The 16,115-nt window shown below is 51.1% G+C and overlaps 1 protein-coding gene across 9 annotated transcripts in view; it reads left to right on the plus strand.

The window, feature by feature from the left end:
• Nucleotides 1-16,115, plus strand: part of PSD2 (pleckstrin and Sec7 domain containing 2) — a 74,288-nt gene that overhangs the window by 13,253 nt on the left and 44,920 nt on the right. The window contains exons 1-2 of one of the 9 annotated variants that reach the window (XM_053221879.1): nucleotides 5,582-5,797; nucleotides 12,746-12,923. The gene's annotated coding sequence lies outside the window, so the exon portion shown is untranslated. Of the gene's footprint in view, nucleotides 1-5,580; nucleotides 5,798-6,214; nucleotides 10,660-10,685; nucleotides 12,924-15,961; nucleotides 16,104-16,115 lie in introns of those variants that run through there. The other 8 variants (XM_027076553.2, XM_027076554.2, XM_053221889.1 and 5 more) reach the window with 8 other exon arrangements.

Genomic DNA, 16,115 nt, shown 5'->3' on the forward strand with positions numbered 1-16,115 from the left:
ATCAAGATATAGAATATTTCCATCACTGCAGAAAGTTTCCTACTCACCCCTACCTCTGCTGTTCTGATTTCTTTCCACAATAGCTTAGTTTTGCCCATTCTAGAACTTCATAAAAATGGAATCATACAGTATCTACTCTTTTTGTGTCTGGCTTATTGTATTTAGCATATGTTTTGGAGATTCATCCATGGTATGTGTATATCAGCAGTTTTTTCTTTTTTACTGTTGAGTAGAATTCCATTGTATGGATGTATAACAGTTTGTTAATACATTTGCCTCTTTTTTTTTTAAAGGTTTAAAAAAAATTTTTTTTAATGTTTATTTATTTTTGAGACAGAGAGAGACAGAGCATGAATGGGGGAGGGTCAGAGAGAGAGGGAGACACAGAATCTGAAACGGGCTCCAGGCTCTGAGCTGTCAGCACAGAGCCCGACGCGGGGCTCGAACTCACGGACGGTGAGATCATGACCTGAGCCGAAGTCGGACGCTTAACCGGCTGAGCCACCCAGGCGCCCCAATACATTTGCCTCTTGATGGACACCTGGGCTGGTTCCAGTTTGGGGCCATTGTAAATAAAGCTGCTATGAACATTCCTGTACAAGTCTTTGTGTGAACATATGTTTTCATTTCTCTTGAGTACCTAGAAGTGGAATTGCTGGATCATAGGGTAGTTGTATGTTTAGTTTTATAAGAAACTATTTGAACTTTTTTTTTTTAAGTTTGCTTATTTACTTAGAGAGAGAGTACGGGGGGGGGGGAGGGGCTGAGAGAGAGAGAGAGAGAGAATCCCAAGCAAGCTCTGCACTGTCAGCAGGAGTCCAACATGGGGCTTGGATTCATGGGACCGTGAGATTGTGACCTGAGCTGAAATCAAGAGTCAGACACTCAACCAACCGAGCCACCCAGGTGCCCCAAGAAACTGCCCAATCTTTTTCCAAAATGGTTATACATTCCCACCCACAAAGAGTGATCTCTGCCACTGAGTTTGAAGCTTAGAACACGATGGGGTTGTCATCTCCTTGGTTTTGGATGCTAGAGCTCAGTGAATACCACTTAAGGTCATAATAGCAGGGTTGGCTGCAGTTTCCCTGGACATCACTGGACACCTTGGGCTGTTTCTCATAGACAGATGAATGGACGGATGCTCAGCCAAGTCTTGTTGACCCTGAACTTGTACAATTGCTTTGTTGGAACCTGAATGTCAGCTTTTCCATTTGTCCTCATTAAATTCCATCTTGTTTGTTTTGACTTAACCCTGCAGCCAATCCTGATAATGGTGAGAGCAGCAAACTCAGCCAACACTGAGCTCCCTCACTCAGACTTCAGAACAACCCTAATGGGGAGCTACTATTATCCCCATTTTAGAGGTGAGGAAATTGAAGCACAGACAGGTTCAGTAACTTTCCTAAGCTGATCCAGTCATAAATGAGCTAGGATCAGAACCCAGGTAGTTGGGATCCCGACATTGTGATTTTAACCATTCACTCTGTTGTCCCTTTCTAACTTCTGATGTCATCTCCCTCCATCTCCCAGTTTCTGCAAACACACTGAGCATGCCTCTAGGTCTTCATCCAAATTTTTGGTTAAAAGATAAAAGCAAAAGCAAGAAACTTATGGACCAGGTAAGTCCAGGGCCAAGGTCAGAGCTTGGTGACATGCTTCGAAAGATCTCCTTTTGCGCTTGCCTTATTTGACTTGTCCATAATCTTTGATAGTGATTACTCCACCAGAGCAAAGCCATGGAGCTTGGATCCAGGCTTGGCTTTCCACTGGTCTCAGGACAGTCTTCATCAAATACGTCTCTGGAATCCCCATTTCAAATCAGTCCCCAGATACCTGTTCAGGGGCACTAGGAACAAAGGAAAAAAAATGGTGGGGCTGGGGTAGCTCTTATTTGAGCCCATGTGGGCACCCAGTGGCCCTTCATAGCCTCCAGGTCTTGGCCCAGTGTCTAGCAGATAGCAGGTGCTCAACAAATTCTTTTGGATTATTTTTTTGATGGCTGCCTTATTTTTAATTGTGGTAAAATATACGTAACATAAAAGTCAACAATTTTAACCATTTTTAAGTGTGCAGTTCGGTGGTATTAGGTATATCACAAATGTTGTGCAACCCTTACCACTATTTCTAGAACTTTATCATCATCCCAACAAAAACTCTACTAGAAAATAACTCTCCGTTCTCTCCAGCTCCCGGTAACTGCTAGTATACTTTATGCTTCTATGAATTGACCTATTCTAGATATTTATTATAAGCAGAAACATAATATTTGTCCTTTGGTGTCTGACTTCTTTCACTTAACATAATGTTCTCAAGGTTCATCCATGTTGTAGCATGTGTCAGAATTTCCTTATTTTTTGTTTTTTTTTTTTTGAACCTTTTTCTTTTTTTCAATGTTTATTTTATTTTTGAAAGAGAGAGAGCATGAGCAGGGGAGAGGCAGAGAATGAAGGGGACAGAGGATCCAGAGCGGGCTCTGTGCTGACAGCAATGAGCCCCATGTGGGGCTCAAACTCTCCAACTGTGAGATCATGACCTGAGCCGAAGTCGGACACTCAACCGACTGAGCCAGCTGCTCCTGAATTTCCTTCCTTTTTAAGACTGATACTATTCCATTGTATGTATACACCACACTTTGTTTATCCATTCATCTGTCCGTGGACACTTAAGTTGTTTCCACTTTTTGGCTACTGTGACTTAATGCTGCTTTGCAACTTGTTGTTATTTCATAATCCCTTTGTAATCTGGTTTTTCCCAACCCTTCTCATTCAGATGGCTGTTGTAAAGGCCCCTGTGACTTTCATGTTGCTAAATTCAATGGTCACCTTTCAGTCTTCACCTCTCTTGATCCATCAGGAGCACTGGACTTGATCCATCTCCTTCCTCCTTGATATTATTTCTTCCTTGGGCTTATAGGATCCCTCATTCTCTGGCTTCCCCTCTGCCTCTAGATGCTCCTCCTCTTCAGCATCCCGTCTTGTTTCTCTCCTTCCTCCTCCCCTACCTCTGAATATGGGAGGATCTCAGGGCTGCATTCTTGGCCCTCTGACACATGTGCCCCCACTCCTGGGCGGCCTCATCACTTTTCCTGAATGTACCCCATAGCCCAGACCTTTCTCACGTCTATCTGCCTATCTGACATCTCCACTTGGGTGGCCACTTGATATGTCAGGCTCCACCCATCCAAAACTGAACACTTGTTTTCCTCTTCAGACACGGTCTGCCCCACTTCCCCACTTTAGTTCCTGGCAATTCTGTCATTCCCATTGTTCAGGCCCTCCAATTTTGCTTCAGTCTTGACATCTCTTTCTCTTAAACCCCACACCCAATATCTCAACTCATCTTATTGGCTTTACCTTCAAAATACAGCTAGAATCTGGTTATTTTCCCCCAGCTCTACTGCTACCCCCAGGGTTCTGGAATTCAGCAGTAATCCCCTAACTGGTCTCCAGGCTCAGCCCTGACCCATCCAGTCTGTCCCCATACAGCAGCCAAAGGGATCCTTTAAAAATACAAGTCAATGGGACACCTGGGTGGCTCAGTCCATTGAGCATCCGACACTTGGTTTCAGCTCAGCTCATGGTCTCATGGGATTGAGCCCCACATCGGGTTCTGTACTGACAGTGCAGAGCCTGCTTGGGATTCTCTTTCCCTCTCTCTCTGCCCCTTCCCTGCTGGTGTGCACTCTCTGTTTCTCAAAATAAAAATAAATAAACACAAAAAGAAAGAAAGAAAGAAAGAAAGAAAGAAAGAAAGAAAGAAAGAAAGAAAGAAAGAAAGAAAGAAATCCAAGTCAAATAAGGTCAGTTCTTTGTCCCAGAGTTTGGGTGGTTCCTCATGCCTTTAAGAGTCAAAGCCATAGCCCTTATGTAGCCTACAAGGCTCTACATCTTTGGACCCCCACCTCATGCTCTACACTCTCTTGCTCCCTTTGCTCCTTGCTGTTCCTAGAATATGCCAGGCACACTCCCAACTCAGAGTCTTTGTGCTGACTGTTCCTGGTCCTTGGATTGCCCCCCACCCCGCCCACACATCTACATGACAAATTCCTTTACCCTTTTCTCATCTTTGTTCAAATTCACTTTCTCAGAGTCTTTCAGTAGCATTCTATTTAAAGTTGCAATAGCTGTCACCCCATCCACCCTCCTTATCCCCTTTATGCTTCCCTATTTCCTCTTGGAGTACTTGTCACTGTCTTCTTATAAATTTTACTTATTTATTGTGTTTATTATTTCTTTTCTCCTCTCGCCCCCACTAGAAATGATTCAGAAGGTCATGGATTGTCCTCTTTTATTTACTGATATTGTTCACTCAGAAGAGTGCTTGGTGCATGTAGGGCTTCAATAAAAATTTGTTGAAAGAGTGAGTGAAGAACGCAAGTGTGATAATTTGGGAAGAGATCTGGAATCTAAAAATGGGTCGGAGTCGAGAAAAGGTGGGCTTCTGGCCGGATGTCGTGGACATTAGCGCTGTTTGCTGTGCAGCAGTGATCCCCTTGCTCCTGATAACTCTCGCCTTGTTTGCCTTTGGGACATAGCTTCTCCCGCCACCAATCCATATGGATTACCTGGGCTGGCTCCACCCCTCGAGACTTTTGCTTATATTCTTGGGATGGGGAAGGCTTCTTCCCTCAAAGCTAGACACAAGCTCAGAGCTGCCTTACCCGTTTTGTTACGTTGTTGAAAAAGACTGCTGGGAGATGAAGCCAACACACAGGGATACTGGGCTGCAGGTGTGGAGAAAGATATGTGGAAGACTAGACGCAATACTGCTTGCAGCTGGCTCTACTCCTGGACTCCTCGTTTACACGAGCCTCTTTTCATGAAAGCTGGTTTCTGTCCTTTGCAATCACTTAACACCGTACCTGCCCGGGCTCGTGAATTGGGAAGTGAGGAAGGTCTGAGGCGGGTCTGCAGCGTGTGGGAGGTGGCCGGCCCCAGTGGCAGTCTCAAGTGAGAGGGGCTGAGCATACAGATGGCATTCAGTTATTAGTGCTGAATGGAGGGAACTAGGGAACAGATTTGCCACAGCCCCGCCCTAGAGGAGCTCTCAGTCTGTCAGGGGAGAAAGGCATGGACCCTAACTGGGGCAAGACAGACTGAGAGATCCTGTTAGATATACCAGCTGCAAGCTAGGTTGACGTGGATTGTGCCCATGGTTGGGTGGGAAGCGGGAAGGGGAAGATCTTCCCTACAGAGCTAATTCCTGACTGGCTACTTCTCCCCCAGCGCCCAGTACATGTGAAAGAGCCCGGTTAAAATACACACTAGGGCTTTGCCATTTATTAGAGGTATGTTCAAGGGTAGGCCACTTAACTTTCCTAGCTTCAGTGTCCTCATAGGTAAAATGGAATGAATGCTGTCCACCTCATAGGGTTTCCGTGTGGATGAAATGAGATAGTGTGTGAAATGAGATAATGCCGAGAATTTAGGATGAACCCGGTTCACAGAACACTCTTAATAAAAATCAGCTGCTGTGATTGTGCCTGGTGGTGCAGGTGCAGTTCTTGTAGACACCAGCAGGTGACGCCCTGACCCCAAAAGAGCCCATTCTTCGACAGACTACTTTAAGAAGGGCTCCGGAAGGGGTTGGGCAGGGCGGCCTCTCGGATCTCCGCCAGTTAGACTCCTGCCTTCCCGGCTGTGGTGGGGAGAGGTAGCTGCGTTCCCCTCAGTTCCAAGAGCGGGCCTGGGTCACCATGGGATAGTGGAGCCTCAGTTTTCCATCCGTATTTTGGAAGAGCATGGGCTTCGGAGACTGCCTGGGTCAAGTTGAGGAAATACTCAGGTTGGATCAGGTAAAGGACTAGCCAGAAGGAGCGAGCATCCCGTCACGGAGGCTGGTTAGAGAGGGCCTGAGGCTGGCCCTCGGGGCACGGCTGGTGTTGAGGCAGGGGGATGACCCATATGACCTCTGTTTTCTTCCTTTCTGGATGAGAGATGGAGAGCGGGGCTGCCCGCCACGGCTGACCCAGGACCGTGCCTGACCTGGTGACGCGGGACGCTCTGGTAATTCTGTATTTGGCCAGCAGAGGGAAGCAGAGAGCCTCCTGGGCTTCGCGAGGCGTCCCTGCCAGCCTTGGAGCTCGCTCGCCCTCCCGGGAACTTGCTGCTCCAGGCCTCCTGGGGCAGGAGTCCGCGTATTCCGAGTCTCTCAGCGTGCCCTCCTCTCTTCCGCTGGGCTTCTTGAGGGCGGGGAGCGGGAATGGGGAGAGGAACGCGTGGGATGAGGGGAGGGTCAGCTTCAACACGTATTTAGTGCCTCCTCTAGCAGAGCCGCATCTTCCCTGGGCCTCAGTAACTGGGATGGGATCTGGCGGCAACTCTACTCCTAGGTGCTCCGACTTCCTGGTGTTATCTCTCCAAGGATAAGGATTTGGGGGCAGAAGGGGAGCCTCTCTCTAACCCTCATAACCCAGGCCTGGAGGGTCAGCTGCACCTCCGGAAGCAGGGGAGTGCCCACCCCATGGCACTCTGGCCAGTTCCCGGTATCCTCCTGGACAGGCTCCCAGAGGCCCACAAAGGCCTTCAGACAAAGTTCTGGGCCAGGCTTTGCCTGTGCCCTGGGCCCACAGCCCTCTGGCTCTAAGGAACTGCAAGTCCCTGGCACTTCTTATGGGGTTTTGTCCACTAGCCCTGGACCAGTGCTGGCAGGGCCCTGTGCTGGGGGGTGGGGGTAGGACAGGCAACTCTCAGAGCTGTGCAGTCTCCCGTCTTTCCCTCCTGCCCGTGGCCTCGCTCTCCTCCAGGACACCTTCCCCCACACATCATGCCTGCTCAGGCTATGTCTTTTCCCCACTTGTCCTTCTCTTGGCTGCAAGTCCAAATCTTTGCCATCCTCAGGTCCTGCTTATATCCTACCGCTCATTTCTTCATCCATCCGTTTATTCAACAAGTATTTATTGAGCTCCTGCAATGCTCCAGGCCCTTGCTAGATGCTGGGGATCCAGCATTTACAAGACATAGTTCCTGTCCTTTTTGGAGTTCATAGTCCAGGGAGAGAGTAGGTAGGAGACTAGTAAAACTCATACCTAAAACTGGATTCCATTGTGTGATAATTGGGGTGAAGCAGATAAGCTGCCAGCTTCAGGAAGCTCTACCTACAGAGGTGTTTCCCCTGGAAAGTCATCTGATAGGTTGTGAGCTGCGGAGGAAGGGTTTTGGTTTGGCCCTGCTCCTCCTCCTCCCAGGGCCAGGCTCACAGGCATGCACTAGGTGCTCAATAAATGTTGTTTGTACACATGGATGAATCATCATTCTCATGGCCAGGGGCTGTCCAGTGAGAATGGCATTTCCTCCCAACATAAGAGTCATAGGTAATGCTGGGGATCGTACAGATAAGACCCTGAGGTTCCAAGGATTGCATCCTAGGCCTCTGTGGCTTCCTGCCTCGCTCCTCACCACACAGCGTCCCTACCTCGGGCTCTGTCAGAGTCCCATGGCCCATGCATGGGTTTGTCTGTGACCTCTCATTCATCCATTCTTTGGCTCTATCACCTTTTGGGTGCCCACTGTACCCTGGCCCTGAGCTCTTGAGGAAGTGGGGACCTAGAGAAGAGAGGGTCCTTGCTGTCATGGACCATCCAGTCCAGACAGTAATGGCGCAGCGCAATGCATGCTGTGATAGGGGAAGATGATGGTGCTTTGTGAGCCTGGAGGGCTGTTTGCTCAGTCTGGGGGCACCTCCTCAAAGAGGCCTCCTCTGGTCATCTGGCTGAAGGAGCTCCCATTTCCAGCTGGGTGCTTTTACAGCCCCATTTTTTCCCCCCGGAGTACTTTTTAGTATCTGCAGTTACCTTCTTTCTTTATCTGTTAGTGTTTTCATTATCTGAGCGCTTTACTGAGTGCCTGCTATGTGTCAGGCAATGTTCTAGGCCCTGGGCATATAGACGTTGAAAGAACAAATTTCCTTCTCTCTTGGAGCTTATGGTCTAGTGATGATAGTGGTGGTAGGAAGACAGACAATAACCAGAATAAATAGGCAGGCATGTAGTATATAAATACATGTTATGGAGGAAAAGCAAGCAGGCAAAGGGGAGACTGTTAGTATTTTAGGCAGATGGCTAAAGGGGGTGAGGGGTGTTTTAAGCAGAGGGAATAGCAAGTTCAAAGGCCCTGAAGTGGGAATGTGCCTAGTGTGTTAGAGGATCAATGAGGAGGCCACTGTGGCTGGAGAGGAGTGAGGTCAGACAGGTGGGAGGGCCCAGATCATGTAGGACCTTGTAGCCTTTGTAGAGCTCTGCTTTAACTCTTAGGGACATGAGAGCCATTGGAAGCTTTTGAGCAGAGGAGTCACATGATCTGGCTTACGTTTAACAGGATCCCTCTGGCTGCTGTGTTGGATATGTTGGTAGTGGGGTTGGGTGCAAGTGGGGGGACCAGTTAGGAGGCTACGGTAACAATCCAGGTGAGAGGCGATTGTGACTGCAGCCAGGTGGTGGCAATGGGGCTGATGAGCAGTGACCAATTTGAGACATAGTTTGAAAGTAGATCCCACGGGGTCTGTTGAGGTATTGCATGTAGCGGGGGAGAGAGAGACAAGGACAACGCCTGGGTTTGGGCCTGAGCTGATGGCAGGAAGGTGGTGGCATCTACTGCGGTGAGGAAGAGGTCAGTTCCCATTGTGATCACTCAGAGCTGCTCTTTGTACATCGTGGTGGAGCCCTCAGGTCAGCCGTTGGGTATGAGGGTCTGACCTGAGCCAGAAGAGGTTTGGGCTAGAGAATCACACAGGATGATCCTTGGGGTTTAGATGGGCTTTGAAGCCAGGTGGGTGCACCACGGAGGAGGGAGGTGGAAAAGAAGACAGATGACTGAGGTATTTGGGAGTCAGGGGGTGGAGGAGGAACAAAGAAGGGCGAGAAGGTAGAGCCAGGGATATGGGAAAGCGGTATGAGTCCTGGAAGTCAATGGGAGGAACTATTTCAAGGAGGAGGGGTGATCAAGTGTTGTCAAATGCTGCCAATGAGTTAAGATGAGGTGTGAGCATTGACTTTTGTATTTGACATCATAGTAGTCACTAAGGATCAGGCCCCAGTCTGTCTAGTCCATTTGTACAAATATGAGAAAGAGGCCCCTCTAGGCGGACCTGGTGTGCAGGCACACAGAAGGGAGTCACCTCGGTATAAAGGAAAAGGTGTCTGTCCCCCGCCTGATGTAGTCTTGTACCAGGCACAGCATGGTGAGAAGACAGAAAGCTGGATTTCAGCTCCTTCTCCATGCCTTGCGCCCTTGTGCAGTGCCCAGCCTGTACACCTGTACTCAGCAGCTGTGTTGGTGACCTGGATGAGCAGTATCAGTGGAATGAGTGTGGATGAGGGGATGAGAGTCAGATTGGAGTGAGTTCAAGAGAGAAGGAGAGAGAAATTGGAGAGCGTGGACAACTTCTTCAAGGAGCTTTGCTGTATTGGGGAAAAAGAAATGGCACCGTAGCTGGAGGGGCTGGAGGGTTGAGAGAAATTAGCCAAGAGAGAGTCAGTGAAGAGAAGGCATCCTAGGCACAGGACCAGCATAAGCAAAGTGAGGTTATTAGAAATGGTTGGGTTACGTAAGGGTGGATGAGTCCTAGAACATCACATTTGAGGTGAGAGGTGTCAGGAGAGGACACCGGACAGGTGGGCTGGGGCCTTTGTCTTTGAGGCACAGGGGCAAGGGCAGGGTTGGCTAGGTGCACAGTAGGCACTCACTGAGTATTGCAGGATTGGCCTGGCGAATCCCTACCCAGCCTCTCACCCCCTGGCCTCAATCCACTAGCTGGAAGATGGGTGTTTCAGGTGTTCTCTAGGCCAAGCATCCTCTGGATCATATCCCCTTCCTCCGGGTGGTAGGTCTCAGGTTCTGGCCTCTTCTTCTCCCTGGATGCCCCACCCTGCTCAGGCTGAAGAAGAGGAGGAGGCCCTGCCTGGGTCTAGGGAGGCAGGAGGTCAGGTAGAGGCCTCACCGTGGCAGAGGCGGTGGTGGGCTAAGTGGATTGGGAACTAGGCCCCTTCCTCCTGTCCAGCCTCCAACACCTGCCTTCCTGAGACTCACCTTCAGGGGGCTGGGGGGAGGTGGGAAGGAGGATGGAGTCGACACTTGGAGGAAGGGGGAGAAGCTGCTGATCCTTTTTTCCCTGGAGGGATACTGAGGAATGTATTCCATTTTGGCTGCTGGGTGGGGAGACGCTGACCCTATTCTCTTTTAAGAGGCAAAAGTAGCTACACGAAATAATAATAACCCTCTCTCCTGTGTCCAGGGCACCCAAAGCACTCTCTCACACAGAGGCCATCTGTGGCCTTGTGACAGCTCTTTGAGCTAGTTCCACTTTACATGGGAAAGTGAGATTCAGGGAGGGGTTATAGCTCCCATGGTCACACAGCCAGGAAACAGCAGCGGTCAGGTTAGAGCCCAGGTCTCTGGCCCTGGCCCACTCATGCCCACTGCAACAGGCTCCCGCAGCTGCCAATGATGGGGAGCAGACCCAGGCCAGGGACTAGGTTTTGTGTGCCAGATTAAGTGGAGAGACAGCTGTATCTCCCTCTGGGCTCCCTCCATTCTTGCCTTTCATGTATATTTATTAGGTGTGCTAGGTACTGAGCATACATTGTGAAGAAGAAGACCTTGCCTTCAGGGGGATCACAGTCCATCTAGGTGGACAGAGAGTGAATAATCCATTCCATGAGTAAGTCACTCATTACATCTGGAGTAACCACAGCCTGTTGGGTGCTTCTGTGCTCCAGGTCTTGGGTGGGTGGGCACTGAGCATATTGGCTCCTTTTATCCCCATTCCAGCCACACAAGACAGGGGCTACTACTATCCTTATTGGGTAGTTGAGGAAGTGGAAGGTCAGAGGGGTTGTTGAGATGTGACTTGAGCTCATGGGTTCTGAACATGGGGAATATGGAGGCAAAGCCCTGTCACCTCTTTTTCACCCCACAGCTCCTGTTGGTTGTCGCCCATCCTTACCTACAGGTAGCAGATGGCAGTAGATTAGAGGGCAGGACAGCAGGGAAGCCATGTTCCCTCTGTGCCTTCGAAGAAGATCCTGGGCACTTGGAGTAGAGTGGCCCCCTTGTTTCTAGGCTCTGTGGGAATCTCCTAGGGTTTGATGGGCAGTAAGGGGGTGTGGCCTGAGAGCCTTCTCAATTGCCCAGCTGTGTCTCTAGGATCTGACCTCCTGGGACCTTAAGCAAGTGGCTAGTGCTTTGGGGGCCTCAGTTTTCTCATCTGTAAAATGGTTTGTTCTGAGAATTAAATATAACACATGGAAAACATTTAATGTGGGCTTTGGCACATGGTAGATATACAGTTCATAACGGAAGTGTCCCCATGGTTGATGAAACCCCAGCTCCATCTGTGGCCCAGCTTGAAGATGGAGGAGACTCATCACAACTCAGACCCTGCATCTCCCATTATTGCCACTCTGCACAGCTTAGATACCCCTCATAGATCAGCAAATCTTCTCATGTCTCTCACCCTCTGCTCCCTAAGAAGAGAGCCCCTAAATGTGTGTGTGAATATAGGTGGAAGGAAGATCAGAGAAAGCTTCTTGGAGGAAGGGGCATTTAAGAAGGGATCTGAGGACTGAGTAGGAGTTCATTGAGCACAGCATGGTCAAGGCCTGCTCAGGCAGAGGGTGGAACACCTGCAAAGGTCTGGAGGTGGGGAGCAGCTGAGTTCAGTGAACAACCCCTGGGGGCTGGAGTGGAAAGAAAATTGTGGAAAGTGGCCTTTTGCAGTAGGGCTGACTCTAACCTGATCTCTGTTTTTAGTGGGACTGGGCTTGCTCACCCTCCCCTGCTCCCCCCAGTTTCTGGTCTCTCTAGATTCCTATGGGTGGGGCCCTTTACTACTTATCTCAGAGGTGGAATCTTGCCCTGCAGAAGCCTCACCGCTAGGAAGTTCTTCTTGGTGTCTAGCCCAGGTGCATTACTGACATGCTTCTTTAGAGCTGGGGTCCTGGGGAGGAGCTCTTTAAGCTGTTGACTAGCATGGGGGGGTGGGGGGGGGCTGTGGGGCAAGTCCCTTGGGACCCCCCTCCTCCTGACCTCTTGCTGGGAGTCCACATTCTTGATTGGACCCACCTTTCCCCTCTACCTCCTTCAGGGTTTCTCCCCTTTGTCTCATCTTCTGTCCTAAGCCCCCCTACTCTCCCCATATCCCAGGTCTGTCTGTCCCTCTGTCTCAGTAGGTAGGTAGGTAGGTAGGTAGGACAGGCTCAGTTTACCCATCTCTGAGATGGTCCACCTTGTCTCCTGTCCAGGTAGGGTCTCTCCGGGCTTGTGTGTGGGGGGCGGAGGGCAAAGAGCAGAGGACCAGACCTCAGAAGCAGGGCAAGGATCTGTTCCCTCCTTCACCTGGAGGAGGGCTGATCCCATCCTACGGACTCAGGGTTTGGGTCTGAGGCTGAGGGTCTTGCAGCGGGGGCGGTGGCTGGGTTTGACCTGGGGTTGGAGGACAGCTGGGGCCCAGATGGGCAAGGTTGTGGGGGGGGGGGCGGAACCTCGCAGCGCTCCCCTTCCCCCCTTTCTTAAAGGGCCGGGCGCGGGGCTGAGCGGGAAGAGGCCAGCTGCACCATCCCAGGCTGGGTCTGGGCACACAGTGGGGACCTGGGAGTTGGAGGCTTGGCGGGCGGGCCAGCCCGAGTGGCTGCTGTCGCCTCCAGCTCCGCTCCCGCCCGCCTGCAGTCCCCCCGCCCTTCCCCGCCCTTCCCGCTCCTCCCTCCCTCCCTCCCTCCCTCCTTCTCTCTTTCCTTCCCTCCCTCCAGCCGTCCGTCCCCTCATCTCTGCTCAGCTTCTCCACAGCCTCGGCTCTGACACCTGAAGGGACAGAAGCGGGCACGGGGAGTCCCGACAGGCGGTTGTGGAGTGGGACGGTCAGTCAAGCAGAGGCCTCCGCATGGCCCCGCCGTGAGAGCCTGGACCCAGCGACTGGGACCCGGAGCGGTGAGTGGGGCCGCGGGGCCACTTGGTCCCAGGGCCCTCGTTCCGGGACCCCGCCCCTCCCCAAGTCGGATTGGGGGCCAGTGGGGGATGCTGGGGGGAACGCACTATGGGTGGTGGGCGCCGCCCTCCGCCCTCCGCCCTCCATGCCCGCCCGGGTCTGCTTAACAAAGCTACATTTTGAGATCAATTCCGTGGCGGCTGGAGCATCCGAAGGATACGGTTGTCATGGAGATGGGGCCGTGAGAGGAAAGCCCGGGGATGGCCGGGGATGGCCGGGTCTGGGCCGGGGAATGGGGGCGCCACTAGAGAACCCCAGGCCAGCCTGCAGGGCCAGTCAGGGCCAGCCGGCCCAGTTGCCTTCTGGGCTCTGCCTCCTGATCCCCCCCTTTTGTATAATCTAAGATACACGTGTGCGTTGATGGGGTGCCAGTGGCAGCTTGGTGGCAGGAGACCCAGGGTGTTGGGTGGTTGCCGGGGCCTGCTGGCAGCTACCTTTACCATCGAGCAGCTTTGAGGATTTATTTCTGTTTCCAGTTTCCTAACTTTGACAGCCTGGCTTGGCGGCCAGGCCTTCTCAGCTCTGGACTCTGCTGCTGTAACAGGGGCTTACATGGGGGCGTGGCAGGCAGCGGGCAAGGCTGAGAAGGCACATAATGGCCGTGGCAGCCGCAGGGAGGGAGGGGTCCTTAGAGCCTGCTGCTGGGGCTGGGGTGGGGCAGGGAATCCAGATGTGGGGACCACCCTGCCCAGATGGCTCCCTCCTAAGAGGAGGTATTCTGACTCTTGCTGTCCCTGGAGGATCTGGGGACTTCCTGAATGAGAACTGGAGACATTGTCTCCACACAGGCTCAGGGGGCCACTGCCCCAGCCTACCCCTTTGTCTTGGGGCCATCTTGGGGGTGGGGTGCTGGAAGAGAACTGGGGACAGAAGCACCAGCCACAATGGGAGTGGGTGTAAGATTTCTGGCAGGTTCAGGATAAGTCAGGCTGAGCTTGATGGGTGGGTGAAGGGGGGGGCGGGCAGAGAGCAGGGAGAGAACTCAGGGTTTGGCCAGGGCAGATGGGCAGCCTGGGTCTAGGGGGAGGCATTTGAACTTTCCTAGGCTCCCAGCTCCTTCTTCCAGACTCTGGAAACAAGAGCTACTTAATGGAGTGTTCTCAGGCAGCTTGAGGGAGAGTGGGTAAGGGGCATTGTGACTACCTCCAAGCCCAACCCCTAACCCTGGGCAAATACAGTCATTCTTCCACCCCTTTCCCTGCGAAGTTAGGAGCCCTACCTGCCAGGGAAATTCTGTGACCTGGGATCTCTGAATCAGTAAAATGGGCCAGCTGCCCTCTGGAGGAGAGACCTGCTCACCCAAGAGCCCCCCCCCCCCACCCCCCATGGCGAAATACATTGACAGGACAGAGAGGGAGGGCTCTGAGGGGGACATTACCTCACCAAGCTTCGGTATATTGAGCACTACCACTGGCTAAGTACTCTCATACACACAACCACCTTTAGAGGATTATACTATTACTCCCACTTTGTGGGGGTGGATACTGATGCTCAGGGAAAAGTTGCTTGTTCAAAGGCACTTAGTAAGTAGCAGGATCAGGATTTGTACCTGGGCAGAACTGTCTGCTGCTTGGACCTATGTCCCCAGTCTCATTCTCTTCTTCCCTGAAATGCAAGTCAGGAGGGAGACTGCAGGAGACTGCATGCCTTTCCATCTGGAGCAAGGGAATGACCTTGGGGGAAACTGAGGCACTAAGCTAGGGTCTTCTAGAGACATGGGATCGAGGCATTCCCATTCAGGACATTTGCTTGCAGGAAAATGACACTGCCTCTCGTGACAGAAGATGTTCTAGGCATCCTTTGCCAGATGGTCTTTTCCAGGAAAATCTGTTTTGAGCGGCATCTTATGTCTGGGGCTCCATATTTAGCCTGGCTCCTCACACAGGAGGATACACTCAGACTGTCACCCTTTGAGGGGTGTTTGAGGGGGGGAGGAGTGGTGAGCCTGGGCCAGCCCTGGCTTCTTGGCACAGGTCAGGCAGAGGTGGGGCAGGACTGCCTTGCTGGTCTCCCTGGGACCTGGCTGTTTTCTGCAGAGCCCCTTGTCCTTCTAAGGGAGTTTGCTCACAGGTAGGTCTTCCTTGGGGTCTGATCCCTTTTAGGTGTGAGCCATTCCAGAGCTGTGCCTGCCTGGCCCCAATGGGCTCTAGCGTCTAGCTTGTGGCCTGTCGCTGTGCCATACTGCCTCTCTGACTCCTGCCCAGGCAGGCTGGGCCCTGAGCTTCCCTCTTGGCAATGTCTCCCTTGCCTCCTTTCCTTCCCCCCTAACTCTTTGTCTTGTCACACCTGGTAGTACAATGAATACCCACCTATACACCCTTCACCTAGAAATCTAGAGACCTAGATTTGCCAGCTGTGGACGTTCTACCCACATTTGTTTTCCTCTGTCTCTGAACACTTTGGAAGTAAGTTGCAGACATCATAACACTTCACCTCTGAATAATTCAGCATGAGTTTCCTGAGACGGGGACATTTTTCTACATAATGACTATATATTGCCATACTCAAGAAGTTTCACAATGATACAATTTAACCTAATATGTAATCTATATTCAAATTTCTCCAGTTGTACCAGTAATATCCTTTATAGCTGTTTTAAAAGCAAGTTTTGATCAAGGATCACACTGTTGCATTTAGTTACATATCTTTAGTCTCCTTTAATCTGTAACAATAGCCCTGCTTTTTTTTTTTTTTTTTTTTTTAAGTCTTTTATAACATTGTCAATTTTAAAGAGCCGGGGTCAGTCTTCCTGTAGAATGTTCTACATTCTGAATTTGTTTCATGGCTTGCTCATGAGTAGATTCATGTTAAACATTTTTTGGCAAGAATATCCCACAGATGATGTTTGCTTCCTTCTCATTGCTTCTCATCAGGAGGCAGATGCCATCAGCTTGTCCTGTAATAGGTGATCATTTAAGTTAGGTCACTTGGCTAAGGAGTCCCTTTGTTTTACTCTGTTCCTCTCTTTTTCCACTTCCAGAAGCTTCATCCACCTGGTCATCCATGCATCAGGTCAGCAAAACTGACCGAGCCAGTACTTCAAACCACATACTGGAGAAGGGTGATTCAGCAGACACTGATGAGGTCTTCAAGGAATTCTCAACCTCAGGGGTGGTGTGGGGGTGAGCCACGAC

This window comes from Acinonyx jubatus, chromosome A1 (assembly GCF_027475565.1).
Source record: "Acinonyx jubatus isolate Ajub_Pintada_27869175 chromosome A1, VMU_Ajub_asm_v1.0, whole genome shotgun sequence".
Classification (NCBI taxonomy): Eukaryota; Metazoa; Chordata; class Mammalia; order Carnivora; family Felidae; genus Acinonyx; species Acinonyx jubatus.